General features: G+C 37.8%; 1 long non-coding RNA gene across 1 annotated transcript; it reads left to right on the forward strand.

Annotated features, from left to right (window-relative positions):
• Positions 1-1,817: 1,817 nt before the first annotated feature.
• On the forward strand, positions 1,818-16,946 carry LOC113946285. Its single transcript, XR_003527379.1, has 3 exons — positions 1,818-1,908; positions 13,341-13,482; positions 16,898-16,946. It is a non-coding gene; the product is annotated as an uncharacterized LOC113946285 (long non-coding RNA).
• Positions 16,947-17,218: the final 272 nt, after the last annotated feature.

The following is a 17,218-nucleotide window of genomic DNA, read 5'->3' on the forward strand; positions in this document are numbered from 1 at the left end:
GGCAAAGGCCTCATTTGTTTTAAGCTTTTGTTAGAGGCAAAGGGACAAGTGTAAGAGGGTAGAAAAAAAGAGATGAATATTAGCAAACATAATTGCATTTGTGAAGGTGTTTGTCCTGAGAAGGCAAAGACTAAGCTTTTGGGGGCTCTTTACTCTTTTGCACATATAAGAATAAGCATTAAAAAAAGTAGTAATTCTGTGGCTTAAGTGAATAACTAAACTAATGAGGAATACCATTTTAAAACAAATGATTACATGAGATGTACATGCAAGGCAAATGTCAGCAGGCAACCTAAGTCTATAGTCAAAAGCTTTTAGATATATTAGCAGTTTTATAAAGATCCACTTCCACATCTGAGGTTCAGCTGAGTATCTGGCCCCAGAACCATCTCCACCCAAAAAGTGAAGTCACATTTAAAGCAAGCAGTGACCTCTGGATCAAAAATAACAAAGTCACATTCTGAAGAAGTGGTGTGATGGTCACACTTTATGACTTTAAGCTTCAGGTTTGTTTTGTTAATACTAATTTTCTTAAGGCATTTTTTTTTTAAATAAATGAGATTTCTAATTTTTTTCTCAAGAACAAGAAATTATTGTTAATTTTTGACAAATAATTACTTTTTATAAAATTCATAGTATGTAGAAGCAATAAATCTGGCAAAAGTGTTTTGCTTTCCTTAAATGCATGCAGAGCTGCTGAGGTCCAGTTCATGGCTGTGGGACCTGCTGCCGTGGCCCCAAATACCATGTTTTATCCACAGCATTTTCCTGGGAGGGGTAATGCCCTCTCCCACGGCTGTCTCAGTGTGTTGGTATTCTAAGGAGAACTCCACAAACATCCATTTAAAACTCCCAGATGTTGACAATTGGATGTGGTAGCTGCTGGGGACGTCAGTTGCTGTTTCAGGCTGCTGCAGAGAGAAGCGGCACTTTCCGATGTGCCAGCGGTTACCACCCTCAGCTTCTCCTTGGTCCTTCCTCACCAGCTTTCCTCAGTGCCTTAAAAGAAAAATTATAAGTATTTATTTAGGACTTGTATTTCTCCGGAATAGATGAAAAGGGAATGGTTTACCTTGGAGTCTGGGAGTTTTGCCTGTAAATAACCATCTGTAATACCTGTCCCCTTTGCTGTAGCAAACCAAAGTCTAGTCCTCGTCTGATCTTCAGAGAGAAAACCCTTATTCACTCTGCTATTAGCCACCACCTTATTTATTACTTTTCCATGGCTACTAGTATTAAACCAAAGTTTGTTGCTGAGGCTGAGAGGAAAGATGGCTTTAGTATTGGCTCTAATCATGTATTTTGCCTCAAGCCACTAACACAAACATTTATTTGCTCAAGGATCACCAGAGAAGTGGTTGAAAAGCACCTAAAGATTTTAACTGGAATCTGATTCACGTTCACGTTCAAGAATTCAAATGATCCTTTTATCTGAAGAAGTAAAGTCTTAAAATACTGAATTGAAAATAATGTAGGCAAAAGCTTTCCTGTGGTATTTACAAAAAATTTGAACAGGGCAAAAACTCCTGGGAAGATGACTTCTCCTTGTGATTTTACCACTTCTATACTAAATTTGGGAACTAAAAGCAGAAGGAACAACTCTTTTGGGTTTTAATTCAAAATGGTCCAAAGCTAAGTAATTTGACTTTCTTTTCTCTATAGAGGAAAGTGCTATGTAGGTCTAGCATTCACCCCAACAATAACTTGGGTATGCTAAAAATTTGTGTTTCTAGGATTCCACCTCAAGTAAATACTTGTTAATTGTATGATTTTTTTGTAGAGATTATGGAATCAAAATGACTGCTTTGCTTCTGCTGTATGTGTCTTGGAGCTGGATTTTTCGATGAAGTCTGTGGAAGCTTGTTACCGTGTTAAATGCCCAGCTTTCATTAAATCCACACCTGAAGGGTAAGTAAATGAATCCTGAATTTCACATTTGTAGGTATGTGTGCTTTTCATGGATTTATGCCAACTAGATTTTAGATTTAAAGAAACATTGTCATAACCTTAACCACACTGTGGCTAGACTAAACCTCAAAGATCTTGTTCCTAGGGGCACTGCCCTTTGAAGTGGCACCACTGACAGTTTTAGCTACTGTAGGTATTTATGAGGTACAAAATTATAAAGTAAACAGGCATAAAATGTTATTTTAACAGCATGCAAGCATCACCAAACTGGATTATATTCTTGCGTTCCAAGGATTTGTTTACTCAATTTGAGTTTTGTTTTCTCTCAGCTCTTCTCTTTTTTTCCTTTTCTCTTCTTTTTTCCCCTGTGAACCTGCCCTGAAGAAACATAGAGGCACTGTTTGCCAACTGCAATAGAAAATCTCTAACAGCTCAGATGTATATGTTTACTATGAACTGAACTCTCAGCTCTTAAGTTATACTATGTGTTTAACCTGTTTACTCCCCAAAGTAGTTGGAAGAATATCTGTGCATTTTCCACATTTTTTCCAGTGTGCTGCTTTGTTTGATGGTGGTTTATTAATGATACTTGTGATTTATTACTCTCACTTTATTAGATTATTTGCAAATCAGTTACAAAGCACTATGTGGATCATGCCTTGTTAGTCATAAAAGCATTCAAGAAGCCATGAAAATCAGTTAAGCTTGAATCTATTGAATGAAAGAGCATAGTGCTCTCTATTGATCAGTAGCCTTTAGATATGTAATGAATAGTAGTACTTTTAGCACTGTTTAGTGTTTTCCTTTGGATCTGATAAATTACACTCTTTTGTATTATTGGTTTGAGATTTGACATAAAACATTCTTGTACTATTACTTCTTTCAGCTCTATTACTGGGATGAATTTACATACCCAAGGCATAAAAATGTTGTTAGAAAAACTGATATTTGCTTTTCTAACACAGTTTTAACCATTGAGTTAACACTGATCTAACTTTCATATATGGCAGAATATTTAGGGCTGGATAGTTTGCAGAATATATTTATAGCCTATGTACATGATATATACAGTCTCTCATATGAATAACATACACAGATTTGGATTTTAGCTAATTTCTTTATTAATACAGATTTAATTTTGAATTTCTTATTGAACAGGCAAACAATATATGAGATTAAGTCTTCATTTGTTTTTTGCTTAAGGATACTGTGCAGCAGGCCCCAAGTCTTACATTTGTGTCATTCTCTGAAAGATATCCCCATTGATACCAATAGTCAAATGATTTGGAGGTGTTCACTAAGACATTCCTCTGGATCATAGAGTCACTTTCTCCTTCCATCCACTCTTCTCCCTTGTAACAAAAATAATCAGAAGAATGAACCCAGTAGCCTATTTTATTAATAGCGTTAGGGGCAATAAACTTTCAGCAGCTTTTTTTTTTTTCCTGGATGTTTTCTAATGCTCCCTTCAGTGTTTGCTCAGGTTATCGGTGTTTGAATTAGTTCCTCTCAAACAAGCATGATTTAGGCCATGGTATCCATAACCTCGGGGGACTGTTTGGCAGCACAAAAAACAGTGATAGTAGTTTGAATATCAGCACTGCCCTGGGATGTCAAATAAGGAAAAGGTTCCACTGAGCTCAATATAAGATTCTTAGCTGTGTATGCAGTTACAGGCGAAATCCAGACAGACTTCCTTCTAACTTGAAAGCAGGAGCAGTGTTTAGTAAAATCTGTGTCCCAGTGTTTTTTGCATTTCCTGCACACAAGGATTCAGTTCCTTACTCCTCCTAAAGGCGACAGCTACAAGGGCTGAGAGCTGAATTAAAAAAATATGAATATAAGTAGAGATGTCATAGTAAGCACACAGGCTTCTCTGACTGGCAAGGCTTGGGGACAGGGAAAATGAAGCTTTTGTAAACCTCTACTTGAAGCTACTATTTTTCAGTCTCTCTGGAACATCTGTTTTGTGACTGACTCTAGAGAATCCAGTTGTAACGGTTCTTTTCTTCCAGCCAAAAACCTCGGTAGGTTAACCAGCAGTGACAATTTCAGCACACAAATAAAAAATGTTTGCTAAGGTGGATGAACTGTGTACTGCCTGTTGGTTTAGCTACTGATTTCAGGACAGAATGCCTGCAATTGATATTTTGACCCTTTTAGTCTCTTCAATTACTTTGTTATGAATTAATATAATTAATTCTTATATTCAAAAGCTCTCTTGGTAAGACTGTAACATGATGTCCACCTAAATAGTAAATGAAAACATAAGTAAAAAGACTCAAAGCTTAGTAACATCTGCAGTACATTAAGAAAGGTTTTGGAGCTCTAACAAACGACCCAAGTGCCAGCATCCTTGCAGCAAGTCTTTTACTGCAGCCTGGTTTTGCCCTGGTCTTTCTCAGAGTTGGCTTAAAGGGCAAGTTGTCTCTGATGACCACATTAATTGACCCAACAGAATAGATTAAGGAGGGAGGAGTGATTACCATCTCAAATCACTAATTTCTATGTAAATTTTAACATTAAATGAATCTAGGTCAATGTCTGGCTCGTTTAATAAATGTTTCTTATTCTACGAAGGCAACCATAATTAAGTTATAGAATTACAGAAGTCTGGCTGAAAATTTCTAGCTACAAAATATTTTGAGGTTAAGGCAAATAATTTCTTGTGACTGTGTAGCAATCCTGATAAAAAGATTTCTCTGCCTTCTGTCATAAAAATTAAAGTCCCTGCACTTTGAATTTCATCCCATCATTTAAATCTTTACTAATAATTTCTATTTCTGCAAACAATACTGAAAAAGTGTCTATAACTTGATGAGTCAAATAATGATACCATACTCAACCATGTTTTGATGAAAAAGGAGAGATCGTAGTACAACTTGCCACAGAAATCAGATAAACTGGGCTCAAAGACAGTTTAATCAGGAAACTCTTCCATTGATTTTCTTGCAGCCCTCAGTATATCTGTAACCACATCTCCTTACCTACCCAGAAGAGTTTAATTTCAGTAACAATTTCAGAGAAGCCACGTGCATGAGGTCCAATGTGGCATTGTGGCATACTGTTCTATCTTTTCACATCCCATTTAAAAAACTCAGTTTACCCATGCTAGTTTATCCTAGAGACAGTGAAGGACAATAAAAAGCAATGGATATTATTCTGTCCCTGTTGTGAAAAATCCAACTCTGTGACCTGTCCTGCAGGAAATAATACACAAAAAAATCCAAAAGGCAAAAAAAAAATACAGACAGAAGGAAAGAGTATCCTTCTCTTTTTCTCCATTAAATTGTGTCTTTTCATATCCTCTCTTGGCTTCCACACCCCAAGTTTAAAAATATTTAGCTAGTGATGTGTCTGTCATTACCTGCTCTGCGTGACTTAGGAGTTTTAGTAAAATTGAAACTCAGAAGGCTTCATAAATGTGGAACAGGACTGCCACTGTTAACAGTGTGACAAGAACTAGCACACTGCTGGTATGTAAATAATAATAAATAATAACAATATTGACAAGAGAGATGATTGACTTGAATACAGCTCTGTGCCCTGTGCAGCATGGACAATAAAAGTTTCTAATGTAGCTGTTTGTGTAGTTGTTAGGAGATCAGTAACAGTCCAGTAAATTTACTTTACTGTTTCTCTCAGTGAAAAAGGACACATATAGACACATAGCTTAAAAAGAAGATTTATTAGTCAGCATAACCTGATGTGGCACAAAAGTAGTATTTTCTACTAATGCACTAAATTAAGATGACAAGCAATGTGTTTGGTGTGTACTGAACTACTATTCTTAAAGCAAAATACAACAAAAATTGAAGTAGTACTTCCTGAGAGCCAGAAAGATGTAATTCATATTTTGTAGCTCATATATTTTCTTGGTTCTTGAGTTGGGAACTGATTGAGGGTCTGACAGTCTTACCTTGGGGTTAGTCAAAGCAAGACTCTCCTAAACTGTTCCGTCCTCCTGTCTCTCTTACTCCTCATGTCTCATGTATGCTTCAGGGGACTTTCTTGTAGACCAGCTATGGGGACCACCAGCACCACCAACAAAAACAGTGGCTTTGCTATTATTATTTTTTTGCAATATTATTGTTAAATGAAAGTAGATTCTTGATTCTACTTTCCACTTCCCCAGGACTAGACTAAAGAGAAGACTTTTATTGTTGCAGTGAAATCTCTCAGCACCAACTCAATTTGGTTAAGAAAAGAGGGTGAAAGCATGAATAGGGTTGATTTCTTTAAACAGTTTAGCACAGTGCTGATCACAGAGGTTTAAGAAAACCAGCTAACCCACATTCAAGTAGATAACAAACCCAACTTTGTGAAATGGGTATTTCTTTTTATAGCACTGAGAATAATTCCATCCATAAAACATTTGCAAGAGATATAAAATGGTGAAAGGTGTCCTGAATATTTGAATCCAAACCTCGCTATTATGTGACTTCATGAGCAAAAAATATGTTAGTAATGCAATTTCTATATATTCTGCATGGACCCATGAAGTTTCATCTTAAAATTAGCATTAGTCTTCTTGTACTCTGTTCCAGTATCCCACTTTACGGAAGATTAGATACAATCATACCACTAAATTTTTGTCACACTGAACATTTTTACCATATTTCTCTGTTTTTGGACACGGAAAAGAAAAAACAAACACTTAACACAATGTAGCCACGACACAAAGTAACATGACCATTGTAAAAGACATTTGTGTTGTTGACATTGGAAAGGAGAGCGCAATCTTCAGACATTCATGCCAGTATTTTGGGTAAAAACATTTTTATTGAAGAGGAAAACTAGGATTGAGCTTGCTTTGGTTGATTATTTTTAATTTTTGTCCCAAGTAGAAAGTTCCAAAAAGGAGGCCAAATAGTGCTATAAATTATTTTATAAGATGACTGTAGGTTGTATATTACAAAACAACTAAACCAAACAAACCAGAAAGCTTTGGTATTAAGCAGATGAAAAACCCATTCCAGATGGAAAAGAGATCAAGATTCAGACCTACCCAGAGTCCAGAACACTCTGTCAAAATTGGGTTATATTAGTGTAGTCTTGAAAAGGAGGTTTTGAAGAGACGCAGAGTTAAAACAGGAATTAAACTGTATTTGACAGGCTGAATGGAATACATTTCCTATCTCCAACTGGCAGCACAGTACTCCTGTAATGGGTGTTTTGCTCAAAGCATAATGAGAAAAGAAGAGGGAAAATTATTTCATTTATCCAGACTATAATCAATCACTTCCAGGAAAAAAAGTCTTTCATTATTTTCCAGCAGCAATAGGAGTTGTTAAGTATATTAGTTAGATGTACAATTGCTTCATGAAAGACAAAATGAAAAGTTATTAGAGAAACAAGATGTACAAAAATAATCTGTAAATTATATAACTATTCTTAGTCATTCTGCTGTCTTTGTGTCTCAATACATGCCTTTTTTCTTTATTATCTCTAAACTGCCACCAGTCATAAAAGCATGAAAGCAATAGAAAAGATGGAGAAGTCTCAAAAGAGAAGGGATTTTTTCATCTGGCAACATGTCCAGCCCCAAATCATAAAGGCCTTTCTTGAAACTTTTTGATAGTAAAAGCTTACTGAATTTTGTGAGATTGCTTGATTCTGATGGAAATTCCCTAATGGTACTGGTGGTTTCTGGGCAGTGATAGAAACGATTACATAAGGTGATGGTAGGCAAATGATTAGCAAATACCGTGCACAGCTATAATACCCAAGAATTTCTCAATGCTTAAATTTGTACTGTCTTATCTAGTCATGAGAATATTATCACTCCCAAATTTAAACATCAGGAATGTTGAATCACAGTAAAGTCAGTCTTATTTTCATTGAAGGCAACACTATAATGCCTGGAGACTGTCTTTGGTAAATAGAATGCAAGACCAAACCCAGAACAGTAAGGATTTGATTTTGCTTGCCAATGTGCACTTAATTAAAAAAAAAAAAAATGGTCCATGGAGCAAGTAAAGGAAGGAAGTTAGTGGCTGCACTAAGTATTAGCTTCCAAGAGTCATTTGACATGGAATATCCTACAGACAATATTGAGTCTAAATGCAAAACTGATATTTTGCAAAGAGTCTCTGGTAGGCCCCTGGTACAAGGGGCTAACAGGTAAATTGGTTATTGAAGCAGCAATGGATGGATGGAGTCTCAGCTGTGGTCCTGAACATGCCTATACAGTGCTCTCCTGCTTTGCAGATGTCAGGAAAGTCATCTCTTGTGATACTGTTCTCTTTTCAGTGCCACCTGTATCAATCTGTTATCTAGGAAAAGCCTGGGTTTTTTAAAATAGTAAGTCAATTCAGAAGCAGACAGCTCTAAAGTGTAGGTTTAGGTATTATGTAGCTGCATGTCAGTTTTATGGACATAATCCCCCAGTTTTAACTGAGCTTTTTAATTTCACCTAAAAAAGAAGCCAGCTGAATTCTTCCAACCCCACTTAATTCCCATCTCTGTGTGCAGCTTCATTTTATGTTTCTTATAACAAAAAGGCTTTTAAAGTTGATAAATGGCTGAAGAGATTTTGCTTTTACTTTGTTGCTTTTCTGTTTATTTAACCAAGAGCAGTTCTTTCAGTCCTGACCTCAGTCTTGTCAAATAGACTGTGTTTGTCAAACTGCTCATGCTCCCATTAACTCCTAGCTGTTTCAGTTGTCACGTTTGATGAATGGCTCAAATGCTGTGAGCATCATTAAAAGCAGGGATACTGAGGGAAGTATTATGCTATACTGAGTCCAAATACACGCCATAAATAGGAAAATTCCAGGCAAAGAAAATCTTTTATTGCATAAAGGAAATTGCAAGTGGTTTAAACTAATCTCTTTTAATGTGATCTTTCATATGTGCAGGAGACAAGAAAAGGCCCCTCAGGTTTCATGGTTGGTATTATCTCTTTATGGTTAAAGGACATTAGTAGCTTTATAACCTTATTTATACATAGTTCATGTCAGTGTTTGGGTCTGCTTGGAGGAATAGGGCTGCTTAGTGGGAATAAAAGTGACAGAACTGTTCCCACAGTGCTCTGTAGGTCCAGAGGGTCTGTCCTTTCCCAAAACAGAGCCTGCTGTTTCTGTAAGTCAGAACTTCCCCTAAGTGAAATCATGCAGCACAGTTACTGCACATTGTTTCCCCCTTCTAGACTGACAGGTTGCAGGGTGCTGGGTGCCCATCCAGCGCTGCCCTGGGCTCTGCCCACGGGAGCAGCAACCACAGCTGAGCTCTCTCTGATGACCTGCTGGTAAAAGCTGCACAAGTTCAGGCTTGCCAGGGTCTGCAGAGCTCAGTTCTCCACTTACACTCAAGCCAGCATTACAGTTTATATTGTCCAGTGCTCCTGTCTGCCCTTTGTCGTACTTACAGCACAGCAAGAAGCAGAGTTCAGAATTACTGCTGGGAAGTTGGGTAATGGCTTCAGCAAAAAGAATAAATATTCTTGGTTTTGTTGGTGGTGTGGTGTTGTTTGGATTCTGGGCTATTTTTAACTGTTGAAGTCTACCTAAAGGCCAAAGAACTTCTATTTGATTTTTTTTTTTTTTTAACATTCTTGAGGCAGATAAAATTATTCAGAAGAATATTTATACAGATACATTTAAATATGCAAAGTTATACATTTCTAGACTGGTGGCATTTCTGTGCTTATTAGACTCAAGACAGTATTCGTGGGGCAGGGTTTTTATTAGTTTTGTTTTTAAAATTTGTAATTCTAACTATAACTGCATATACATACAGGCTGGTTTTAATATTCCTGAGTGTTACTCATGTGGAATTTTCATCATGAATAAGTACACTGCTGCAGTATATTTTTCCTGGGCAGTGGTACAAACCATTACAATGAAGACAGCAGGCAAACCATTATAGGAATTTTGAAACAGCATCAGAAGTAGGTCCTCAAAGTTTATATTTTCCCAAGCTACAGCAGCATATCAAGGTTTTTTTCTTACTAGAAGATAGAAATTATTCATTGATCTCAGTTTTTTATGAAACACAGAGAAAGCAAATAAACTTCCATTTTTGTCAGAAACTGCATCAGCTAGAGTTTACCCTCAATGAGTGTAACTCTGGCTGCTCGAGGGCAAGCAATGGCAGAAATTCTCTCGGCTTTTGCAGGTAACTCAAACTTTAGTTTTGAGATCATCTTTCCAACTAAAGTTTTGGAAAGATGGGGCAGGATGTCACTTACTGAACTTGAGGCATCATTACTCTAAATCAGTGATTCGCAACACAAGCAAAGCATAAATTTAAGGATATCTTGAGAAGAATTAATAGTTTATCAATTCATATAAGTAATTTTTCCCTTTCTTAGATACCATAAGTGGAGCACAGAGGTGGGCTGAGGGCTCCCAACAAGTTACTGCTGCCAAACAGGGTGCAAGGGTGGGCAATGATTTCCACAGAAGCCTTACTCCTGCCAGCTGTCTGCACTGGGTGTATTCAAATCTCCCCATGCACTCACTGGGTGAGTGATGATAGAATTTGTTATTTCCTCCCAGATGGAAAGGTGCTTCTTTTGTCTGGACTAGATTTCCCAGATTTGTATGTACTGAGATCAGAGGGACTGGATGTTGACAATACAAACTTAATTAACATATTTCATCCAGACAAACTATGAAATGTTATTACTGTATATAATCAAGAATGTGTGTTTCTGTCCTAGGGTGCATCAGGTAACTGATGTTTGTTGCCTAGAATCCTAAATATATATTTGGTTTCCTAAATAGTTGTGGGGTTTCTTTAAATCAATGGAATTCACGGTTCTTTTGTTATTCACTGGGTGGTAATACTGTTAGTAAGCAAAACACTTTCATTAGAATAAATACTTTTTTTAGACCTTGACTTATTCTTGATTCTGCCTGTACCAGAATTAAATATTAAGCAAAACAAAGTAGGAAAGCTGCAGAGATTCCCTAATGGGGCTTCCTGCACTTTTAATCACGATATGTTGGTGTCACTGGATTTCTATTACTCTGAGGAGTACTGAATATGAATTCATTTGATTAACCACATTCAAACGGAGCCTATAGGAACATGCTCTATACTTAATATTGCTTTCTATAGGAGAGAATTATAACCATCAGGGTAGCTGCATCTCTAAATTAAATATAAGAATGTACATACACAGATAGGTACCAAGGCGCCAATGCACAGGTGCTCTCCCACTAAGATCTGTGAAACCAGCATTTATAAGAAAATAGACTCCGAGTTCTGCAGGCTCAGTTGGTCTCTAATGAAACATGATCTTGACCTGGAAAAGTGGGATTGGAGATGTCAGTATCTACATACTTGTTAAAGCAGTGAAATGAGGAATCTGGCTCATAGTTCACTGAAAAGGCATTGGCAAGGTTAAAGGAAAACATAAGTTAAAGCTTGTTTGCTGAACCCCCTTGTTTAGGGTGTAAATGATACTGTCAGGAGTTTTGAATTGAGCACTTCAGTCTGTTCCTGGAAAGCATCACTGGCAAAAAAAAATTATTTTCAGTAGAACTCAAGACTGAGGGGGAAAATACTGTATAAATCAGTTAACAAGCTGACCCACAGGCAGCCAAACTGCAGAGGACTCATTTCCTACGGATTTGTGTCTTTCTACCTCACTGTCTGCTTTCCAACTCTCCTCCACCGTCAGCCTTCCCTGTCCTTCATGCCTTCAGTGCCTGGCAGGGAGGACTGTGCGCGTGGCCGGGGCAGCAAGCTGTGTATGCAACCATCGGCTCTCCCCATTTTCCATGAGACTTTTAAGAACTTGACACTCACAGAGGCCTCTGCCCTTCTGTAAAATGGAGTTAAAACTAGGGGGAAAGAGCAAACAGATGATAGGCAAACATTTGTATGACACAATTATGTTGTAATCTCATTTCCCCAAGGAACTATGTACTTTTGAGCAGTCAGTATTTTTAGAGATTGGATATTTTACTTATTTTTAAAAGCAAGTAAAAAGATGCACAGAAACAATCACAGAAGTGGCACCATGCTTTCTCTGAGTAAATATCCAGAAAGACTTTCCAGATTGTCATACTCAACAACATACATATCCTAACCCTGCTGCCTATATGCCTTGGGTTAAGCTGCACTCCAGCTATTGAGGACCTGCAGTACAGAAGCCCCATAACAAACAAGCCTGCCCCCCTCGCATGGTAGTCTCCAGGATTGCTACATTTATGCCATCTAGACATGTTAACATTTGAGAGAGAGTTTAAAACTGGAGGAAAGACTCCTACTTGACAAAACAAAAGAACACCAGTTTCTCCCTTGGAACGATGCTGGTGGTGTCAGTAGGTTTGCAACACGTCAATTTACTTCAGCATTTCTAAACTGGGGAGTTCTCTTTGATAATGTATGTCATATTTTTTCTATAATGACCAATTAAAATGGTAGGACTAACTCAATGCAGCTATGATACCCTCAATACCCTGCAGCATAGTTGTCAGAGCAAGTACACACTTTTCTGTTTCTTTACTCTGTTTTGCTTGTTTGCTTGTCACTTCAGTTTGCTCATGAGTGTTTGCCTTGAAAAGTTCCCACCCAGAAAGAATGTTAGGGCTGGATGGTAAATAAGGGACAAAGATAGTATCAACATAGATAACAATGAGGGGGTTTGTATATGGCTTTTAAGAAAGAAATGTTGAAAAAAAAATGTGTCATTTGGAATTTTCTAGCTTTTATTAAACAAAAAAAAATATTTGCATTTCTATTGAAATCAAGTAAGCTATAAGTAGAGTGGGTTGGTTTTTGGGGTTTTTTGCTCAGTTCTGAAATTCACAAACGTGTGACTGAAAAGAAAGATTTTCCCTGACTTTAAAATGGTAAATCGTGGTCCGAGCTTGCCTCTGGACTCATAGGCAATAGTGTATGTATCTCCTGTTCTCTATTTTACTTCTGTATCACACACATAATGTAAGAGCCCTACTTTTTTCAAAGAATGTTCTAATACTGCGTAATTTGGACAAATTTAGCTAATAAGTTACATGTGCAACAAGTCCTTGCTGGTTAGAGAGTTCTTGGTATTTCTCCTTTAATTTTTCCCTTTCCAGTATATACATCCTACAAAGTTTGAAAGCTTTGGAAAAGACTACATGTAACCTAATCTCTTACCAGTAATTTGGAAATATTTACCTGGACCTAAATTTTGTTCTTCCCTTTCTCTTTGTCATTTCTGGACCAAGAAAAGTATTTCTAGCAGTGACAAAAATATTGGCATTGTCCCACAGCACCTAGAAACCGTAGAAAAGAGTAGTCAATGCAAATATTAAATGAAGGTTTTAGTCATATTGTGTGATCTCTGACTCTCACCAAAGTGAGTGAGGCTGAAATTCCCTCATGTTATATCTCTGTGCTATAAGTTATGATATTGCCTGGTTCTACAAAAGTTTTGATTTTATTATCTAACACTACTTTCTACTTGTCTTTTTTGCTCGTTGTCCCTCTAGTCATGTGAATCTTCAGCCCACCCAGCTTGACTGAGCATTTCTCTCTGGAAGCGTATTGGGAGCAGCTTTCTTCTGAGATACCTGGTAGTTGCTGCTTTTGCTTCAGGATCCTAGAAATTCAAGGGTCTTCTTTACTTCAAAGGTATGGGAGCTATTTCAGTCAGATAAACTGTAGTTTTAGAGAAGAATAATCAGCTGCTTACAAAAATATTTCAGTTGGCTTCCCTGCAATTCCGTGTTATTATTCCTTTTTACTATTTCTAAATACTCTGTTATGGATCAGCTCCTCCAGACTGTTTAGAGGTATCCTACAGACCTTTGTCCAACTTTAAGGATAGTTTGCATGGGTTTCATTAGGTTGTCAGAACACTGCTTATTGGGATTATATCACTGAGACTTAAGTGATGCAGAGAACCTAGCTAACTCACAAAGGCTAAAGGTATCCAAATTGTTATGATCTGACCCATAACTGTCCTACGGAGTTAAATTTAACTAAAAGCTGAGAATCCCCATGTCTGAGTACTGCACGAATGTTCTTAGATTCCAAATCATCATAAATGCTTGTTTTTCCAAAAACCAAACACTCTTCTGACCTCTCTAATTTTCTGATATAAACTAGGAATCTTTTCATGATAACCAGAGTCAAATATCAGTTCCAGAAAGCCATCACTGTGCATTATAGGCACTTATGCACATTAGAAAACAAAACAAAACAAGCAGTCTATCACTCTCCAGGATTAATGCTATGAAGGATTTTATGTGTGGTCCATAAGTGGACAGAATGTTGCACTAATGTGTGATTGCATGGCAATTAAGCTTAATTAGGGAAGGTTTTGAAAAAGACAGATGAAAGTAAATTATGGGAATGAAAGCAACTGTGCTTTTGGGGACCAGACTGTGCCACACTAGTTCAGCAAAGTGTTGCTAAAAATGTCCCCCTTCCGTCACATTCTGACACACATCCAGCAGTTTGTCAAACCAAGCGTTTTTCTCTAGAAGAGGAAATCTCTTAGGAGCACATTCTTCACCCGGTCGTTGCTGAACTCACTGGTTTCTTCAGGAGACAGCTGTGCTTCCATAGTAAGAGCAGCAGCAGATGACCCTTAATACTTGGCCATCCGGTTTACTTTAGCATTACCTCTTCTCTACATGGACTAGCAATGGTAATGATGAATGTGGATTTTCATGTGTGCTCCGGGGAATTTTTTTACAATTTCATATTTTTAGTGCTTTCTCAGATTTACAACTGAGCACTTCATATGGAACATCTGATTCTGGTTGCAGTGATTTTCCCTGGTGAGAAGACCTCAGTAAGCAGACCTGGAGCAGTTCCCAAGCTTCCACATTGCATGGTTTGAGGGTATTCCTTCAAAAAGGCTCCTTCAGGGCAGAAAACTTCAGGGTTTCTGTGCTCAGAGACAGACTTTTTCAGATCTAGGAACCTATCCCTTCTTCAAGGAAATTTTAAAGGAAACAAAATTTAACATGCAGAAATCCTCAATGAATCGTTTTTTTCTGCTCTGGACTAAGTGGTTGTTACTGCAGGCACCGTTATAGTATGCTATATTACACTGGATTTTATTAAATTATGAACAATACTTAAGTAGAAAGATGGGGGGGAATGCTACACAATCTGCAGGCAGATCTATTTTTTTTAGCTTGAATGGTGTCTGGCATTGCTTTCCAGCAGGACACAGGGATGCTTTTTTCTCTAATAAACTTTTTACATTCGAGATGAAATACTGATTCTGTGGACAATTTATTAAGAAAAGCATCAGTTTCATGAGAGTTTTCAGTCCAACAGGGAATTTATAAGTAGAAATCATATATGGGTATAGGGAAACACCTCATAAAAAGAATGACTACATGGTCAGCAGCTGTAATTTATGTTCATTCTTTTTTAATAAAAAAATACATGTTCAGACCAATCTTCTCTTTTTTTTATTGAAGCTCAGCAAGGTACACTCAACTGTAGTTGTTTAACCTTTGACTTTCTTTGGTTTGTTTATGGAAAAAAGAAAGCTAAAACCAGCACTTTGTGTTTTCAGTTATGAAGTTTATTCATATGTGAAAGGTGCGATAAGGATGCCTTTCTCCACTGAAGGAAGCTGACGCAAGTGTTGATAGAAACATCACACATAAAAGAGTGTTAAAATGAAAACAGATAGACAAGAGGATGCTAAATAGAAACAAGAAGCTAGATCTGGGTTTTGATGGCTGACCATGACAGCTGTGCACAGATAATCCAGACATATGCCCTAATGCCAAAGTTCTCCATGTTAAGGTATATGTTCACCTCCACATACACAGATACAAAATTTGCAGATGAGATATGTCCCATGAATTTTCTGCAGGTCAGATTTTCTGCAGGTCAAATTTTGCAGAAATCTGTCAAATTAAAATTTATATTCCTAGCAAGAATGCTCTAATGAAACCTCTAGATGGGATCTCATATTTAGCACAAAGTGCTGTTTCTGAAGAGAGATCCTCTTAGCTGGGGATCAGATCCCCAGCTTACTCAGATCCTCTACTTGCTTCCATCTCTGTAACTGGGAAGTGAAGGCACAGCTGAAGACTTGCTGGTACATGAGGTAATAAGAAATTCTAGGATATACCTGGGTCTGTGGTAACATAACATTTGTGAGGGGAGCTGGCACAAATCTCCTTGGCAGAGTTGTTACAAGACATCCATAGACTCATCCTGTAATGGTGATGATCAGATGTTGGTGGAAATTCGATGCAGTTATGAAGCAGCAGGTGAACAAGCTCCACTAAAAGCCCAAACCCAGCATTTACTTCCCAGTTACTTCCTGTTAGGTCACAGAAACATCACTCATCTGTCATTTTGACAATAACCACTCTTTCATCTTCATCTGCCTAAATACTCTGTCCTACATCTCTTTTGCACAAGCTGTAAATGCCTCCCCTCCAGCAGGTTCCCAAGATTTTCTGTATCCCTGCTGGTACCTTCTGCAGCAGCCTCTTGGGAGTTCCTGGGACAGACTATGAAAGGAATATTCTCAGTTGAATAAATTAGTAAGGGTAAAGGCCGGCTTTTGCTCAGTTAATGACAAGGAAAATTCACCTGGATCAGTACTGGCTACTTAACAGGAACATACAGTCCATCGAGATTTGGCCTTCTATGATTTGGATACTTTCTAAATCATATTTTATGCCAGAATGCTGCAGTGTTTCTTGTTGGAAGAGCTAGGGAAAAGCAAATTTTTACAGCTTGAGGAGACCTGTGACACCAGCTGGAGCTATTCTCCTTACTCTTTCCCCACACTGCAAACCTTCACAAAGCTTTAAAGCTGTAGAAAGTGAGGCTTCCAAAAGGGACCTGCCAAAAAAATACACTAACGAAGCAAACAAGTCCATTATTCCCAGTTTTCTAGGAGACATGTTTCTCTCTGTGTGTAGTGTATTTCTGCAAGAAAAGTTTAATATTTGCAGTTGAAGGAACTCAGGCTTGCTGGTATTTTTGGATTCCTTTCTATTCAGCTCTCATTTCTTTTTCTCCCCACCTCCTTCCCTCTTTTGTGGCTTTCCTGTGTAAGTGGCCACAGCAAACCCCTGTTCAGAATCCAGGAGGAATCCTTCACCACCAGCCCAAGGTGAAACTCGGCAACAGCTGCTGAAATGCCTTGATCACACGCTCCCAGTACCCTGCCCTGCCAGCAGCAAGAGGAAACTCCAGTTTATGTTAATAAGGTGAGGAGAGTGGCCAAAATATTTTGCAAATTTTCCAGCTCGAAAGGGTAATGAAGCTACCTCTGTCTCAGTACACTGGCACAGAAGCAAGCTAAACAACTGGGAAACATGTTTCAAAGGAGAAATACACAGCACAAACTCCCTGGGTTTCACACTTCCACCGAGGG

This window comes from Corapipo altera, unplaced genomic scaffold, assembly GCF_003945725.1.
Source record: "Corapipo altera isolate COAL_440 unplaced genomic scaffold, ASM394572v1 48b, whole genome shotgun sequence".
In the NCBI taxonomy this organism is placed as follows: Eukaryota; Metazoa; Chordata; class Aves; order Passeriformes; family Pipridae; genus Corapipo; species Corapipo altera.